General features: G+C 29.8%; 1 protein-coding gene across 2 annotated transcripts in view; it reads right to left on the bottom strand.

The window, feature by feature from the left end:
- Gbs-70E (Glycogen binding subunit 70E) overlaps positions 1–4126 on the bottom strand; it is a 66299-nt gene extending 62173 nt beyond the window's left edge. For both annotated transcript variants that reach the window (XM_068769844.1, XM_068769843.1), the window contains exon 1: positions 3857–4126. The gene's annotated coding sequence lies outside the window, so the exon portion shown is untranslated. The remainder of the gene's footprint in view (positions 1–3856) is intronic.
- Positions 4127–6077: the final 1951 nt, after the last annotated feature.

A 6077-nucleotide genomic window follows, 5' to 3' on the forward strand; every position in this document is an offset into this window, starting at 1 on the left:
ATTATTATCTGTATGTCTCTGCAGACTTTTTACAGCTAATTATTAGCAGGTCGAATTCAAATAGAAAGAAATTAATAAACGTAATATATTTCACAGTGACTATAAACGCTAACTGGACATAGGTGTGAATGAAAGCCTTAACCAATCATTATGTATATATATATATAATAAAAACTGTAATCATTATATATGTCGGACAAATATCTATATAAAACTGCGTAATTATTGAAAAGAAAATATTGTATTTTATTTATCATTAAATCATTTTAAAAACTTTATTTATCAGTCTAAAGATTTTTTAATGACAGTAAATCTTGAAATTGAATTGTTCTATAACAGTGTTAATAATAAAATAAAATATTTAATGGAATTAGGCGTCACCTTGCGGAAGTCCATCCTAAGAAAAGGACCGATATTTAGCCACTTTCGCACATGCAGTGGTAGTCGTGCAACAAAGTGCACCGCCCGCAGGCCCGCTGATAAATGCGTATGCGGCAAACAATGTGAATCACACAACTGCCACCGCCAAATCACTCAACACGTGTTTCACACCTCCACGGGGCATCTTCAGGAGTTATGTTACACCGATTGGTGCGAAACACAGAGTTTCTGTCTATGAAGCGGCTAAATATTGGTCCTTTTCTTACTTGATAAAATAAAAGTGAACAAATAAAAAACCAATATGAGTTTGTCGTGGACTTCTCTCAGAACCCTCGAACTTCTGAGTGGAAGCCATTATGGGGGGAGTTCAACTCTTGTATCTATTAAATTGGGCTCTAACAACATTATTCTTATAACGAACACAAGATACACTATGTAGGTAATAATATTAAAAAAAAAAAAACTAAAAAAAATCGTCATTACGAATGTCTTTCGCGTTTATAACTTTCACAAGAAAAAAAAAATAAACGTCATCATATTGGCGCGCTTATAGACAGATGTCCGCCATATTTGTCAACTTTTTTTCCCGCTAAACCCGTCGACGTGATGTTCACTTTTAGATATAGATATTTTCACTAATAATACCTGATATATAATTAGAAATGGAAGGTAATGTCGCTTTTTTAAGTTAAATTCATACGACTGCATTTTTAACAAGTTTTTAATTCTAATCAACAATATATTCACCTTCGTTATCAACAACCTTTTGCCGTCTTGTATACAAAATGCCGGAGCGGTTACAAATCAATCGGTTTTTACTGTAAAATATGTCAACAGAAACGACATTACTTTCCGGTTGCCCTAACATTAATAAACACATACATAGAAGGATACATATGTATATATTTCATGTCTATACATACGCTATAAAGGTTGGCGATGCTGTCAACCAAATAAATTTAATTTCTGCCGCTGGCCTAGGCTTTGTGACAAGACCCCGTAGAAACTAAAGATTCGCGACCTAAAAAAAATTACTATAGGCAATCGGCACATACAAAATGCCGGAACGGTATAAATCAATCATTTTTTTTTTCTGTAAAATATGTCAACAGAAACGACATTGCTTTCCGGTTCCTCTAATATTTACCTAGTATTCGATTTCCGGGATACAATCTTATATAATTCACACTATGCATTTATATATGATTTACCTGAATTATTTCTAGATTAAAAGTTCTTTTGACATATAAAGTAGTAAGTCAAATCTTACCTATTGCGTACTAACACTTTTTTCTTCGTATTAGATGTTTTCCAAGTGTCATATATAGTAAATTTTAAATATTGTCACCTATAAAGGAACGCAAGCAAGATACGGTAATACCCCGCTTTACGCCAGGGATACGTTCCAAAAAAAAATCGCGTTAACTGAAATTCGCGTATAACGAGTTTTATGATTAAACATAGTCAAAAATTATTACAAAAAAATACAAATCATTTTAATCAATCACTTTAATTCTAGGAACACTTTATGCAACACATACTCTTATTTTTTACGGAAAAATACATCTATTGTCTTTTGGGTAACGTTTTGTTTACGTTCTTGTAAAATACGTTCATAACACCCAACACTGTTTTTAATTGTTTGACAGATGGTCAAGACACCATAGAGAAGTTGATGACTACATTATATTTATATACACTCTTTCGCGTAATTCGAGGCATTTGAGCGCGAAATTTGCAATTCGCGTTATAGTGAAACCGCGTATAACGGGGTCGCGTAAAGCGGGGTATTACTGTACAAACATTTGTATCCCAAATTTTTTTTGCACCCAAAGGCTGAACCTCGACTATGCCGGTTTCTATTTGCTGATTAATATCACTACTGCCACTTCGGAAAGCGTTACAGCTGGGCAAAGTGGCGGAAGAAACTCCAGCAACGCTTCCATCTAGTAATAGGAGGTTGGCGTCTCCTGTGACATACGATCAGACTTAGTTTCCGAAGAGACAGTTTTGGTCAGATAATTATGACGATGACGGTGTGCAGTGTGCGATGCTGTTCTTTATAGTCTTCATGAAACTTGAGTATATGTCCAGATCTCAGAACAGTGCAGCGTTTGAACGTACTGGGCATGATTGTAATTCAGATGGTGGTGTTTTGATAGGAGTCGAAGTAATGAATCAACACCTGTTCAAGGAACTGGATCTCTACTCCAAGACTTTAAGAGCCTTGCGATCTTTTCTGTATATCCTGCCAGCTACCATTCCACGGTTACATCTGTTCGTCTATCTCCACATTTCCTACTTTGACATTTCAAGTTCGACATTTAAAATTTATGTAGTTAAATATGTTTAATTATGTAATAAATAAATATATGTATATATATATATTTTTATATATATAATTTAAAAAACTATCTCTTTATAAATATAACAGATTTCTTTTTCTAATATGGGTTCACTAAGTATGATCTAATCTGTATATCTTTAGTCTTAAAGATTGTATAAACATTCGACGTCTTATTCTAAAACAGTGATTCCCAAAGTGGTCTATATCGACCTCTAGGGGTCTATGACAACCTGCAAGGGTCAGCGAAAAAAAATTTGGGGGTCCATGAAATGAAAATGGGGGTCCCCGATAGTGGATCTCTACACATACACTGATAGTACCTATTTACTTACATCATACTATCTTATAATATCAAAACATTTACATTATTTATAAAAGTACCTATGAAGTATATATTTTATTTTTATTTTATCTATAGTTTATTTTATGTTTATTTAAAGTTACGTATATTTTACATAACAGATACAAAATGTTATTTTGAGTAGTTTTAATTTAAATTCAATTAATAAATGTATAAATTAACATGTGTTTTTACTTTACGTTTTTAACACTAAACTTGACTACAATTAGAAATTTACAGGAAATCAATATCAGGTAAGTAGGGGGTCTAACCAACACGGAAAAACATGGCAAGGGGTCCACGACACAAAAAAGTTTGGGGAACTCTGTTCTAGAATAAATCAACTCTAGGGACTTTGGATGGCGACTCTAAAACACTCAATGAGAAAACATTACAAATATACTCCCAAAAGTCGGCTTAGTTTAACAAATATAATGTTAAAAAAATAATAGTATATATTTTTAAAAAAATAATTCCACGACTAATGAAAGTTGACTACCTTCTATTAAATTTATAAACATGAAAGAACAATATAAATATATAATCATAACTAAAAATAATATTCTTATATCGTAATACGATGCTGTCTTCACTAATCATTATTTATTGATATTAGATTAAAAATGTTTGACTCGAGTCAAGCCATGAATTTGACCCTTTCGACTTTGAAGGTCAAATCGTTTCAAAATAATTTCTAATGTATATTGTCCCGTAAATATAACGTAATAATGTTCTATTTATGTTTAAAATCAATTATTTACTATTATAATACGTAATTTTCGACTTACCTTCTTTGATTTCTGTGCGTCGTTTAGCCGGTGTTTTGTCAAGTGTGTGATGTTGAATATTAACACTAATTATTTCAAAAAATCTCTTTTAAATTTATTTTGTTCATATATAAACTGTGATTTTTAATATATTTCTAATTCATGTATTGTATATAAAAGATTATTAAGTATTTACTATTAAAAGTAGTAGATTTGTTTTATATATGAATTAGTTATATTGATGTGTACTAATAATAATTATTAAAAAAATATATATAATAAAATTAACTTAAAATTAAAAGTGCACGCAACACACCCACCCTGCATGAGCAATGCACTTGCACTGACTTTTTTTTTAATAAACAAACTTACGGATAACTTCGTATGGAATTTGTTACCAGTTAAAAAAATATTACTACCGTACCGATAAGATGGAAGATACGAACTATATCGAAATACATTAGGTGATCAAATATTTAATATATCTCCGCATAATATTGCACTTTTACTTAAAATATTTTAGAAGTTGATTTAAATTTGTTGTTGGTATTAAACTTAATGAATGCAACGGACAACAGGTCGAATATCTGGACAAAAATTATTATTTAGTTAAAAATATTATACAGAGTAATTGGTTGTAGATGTAAAAGATTTAAATGGGCGAATGTATCAGCTCATTTTCTGTTCATTAATGTGTGGTTGTGTGGTACACCCAATCCAATAATCAATGGTTGTCGAAATAATACACAATATAATGATAAAATAGAATGCTAAAGAATTTTCACAATTCAGATTACTATATTAAAATTAATTAATGTTTACTATATATCCCTACAGACTGCTTTGCTATAAGTTACTTACCTATCGGATTCCAACAAAAAAAGTTAATATTTCAGCTTTTGCTGATGAATGGGCTATACATTCACTCCGACGGAGGTTTTAAATCTGGAAGCGTATGATGTTTTTCCAGGTTTAATCAAATGTTTAAATATAAAAGCTATACTAATATTAGACATTGTAAATCATTATTAAAAATGTGTCCTAACAGTGACTTGAAATGGTTGTCTCGTAGCCAAATTTCATTTCAATGTTTTTGCTATCATTCAAATGACTGACAGCCGAATGTCTGTCAATATATTTACGGACTGCCACTTATAACTACACTATTGAGAAAATACTTTTGTTTTTCCCAAAAACTAGCTTAAATCAATCTAATTTGCAAGCTTATGTTTATATAATTTAAAATTTAAAAGATTATAACAGGAATTTTTTTGTAGTTTTTTGTTGTTTCAAATTTGAAACAGTGTTTTTAGTTCTATTTAGAATCCAGCTTCCATTTTGCTGACAGATATTTGTGTGATTATTTTTTTTGACAAATGCACGTGCTTATTAGCTTTAAGGTATAGATAATAGAATGGTTTGTTAATAAAATTATAATTATACTTTTTTTTCTAAGTTTTACACACAGTATTTGTTAATCTTCGAGTATTGAGAGGTACGAGTTATAAAAAGATTCAGTAATTTCTTGAAACTTAAAGGATAAAATTAATTGCCGACTCAATTATTAAAATAATACACGTAAACATTTTTGGATTTGTGAAGGTGTAAGTGATTATGTTTTCATGGTTAAAAAATGACAGGAGTTTTTTTTTAACAATTTATCAATGAAAATTAAATCAATTAGTTTAAAAAACGGATATATTTAAATCTTGATAGTTTAATAAGTAATAAAGGGTATTAGTTGCCCGTATTTTTATCTAATGTTTTTAAAACACAAAAGCCTCTTTCAGATATTAGTAACTGGAAACATCAAATATGCTACCGAAACCAGGTGGTATAATCTTCTTATCGGTAGAAATCGGTCACATAGATAGTTTCTTGCAAGATTAGTACAAGTAAAATTTATCATTTACAGAAACTTCAAATTATAACTGAGGCTTGTAAATTTAATTTAAAGTATTAGTTAAGTTGACGATTACTTAATTTGAGTAAGTTTTGAAAAAAATAATCAAATGTATTAAAAGAATTTTATTACTTGTTTTATACTAAAGAAGTAATAATTCTATGTTATGGCAACTCTTTAAAGTTGCGTTTAGTTTTTATAAGTTAGTTATCCAATACTATATTGTTTTTAATAATTTCTAGTAAAATAATTTATTTTTATAGAGTTTTTAATATTTGTCATATTTAATGTTTGCAAAAGTGATGTTAAAGAAATAAATTGAGGATATCTGTAATAAAA

Source organism: Battus philenor, unplaced genomic scaffold (genome assembly GCF_028537555.1).
Source record: "Battus philenor isolate CCGP_79_NKW_IND1 unplaced genomic scaffold, ilBatPhil1.0.hap1 SCAF_29, whole genome shotgun sequence".
Lineage (NCBI taxonomy): Eukaryota > Metazoa > Arthropoda > Insecta > Lepidoptera > Papilionidae > Battus > Battus philenor.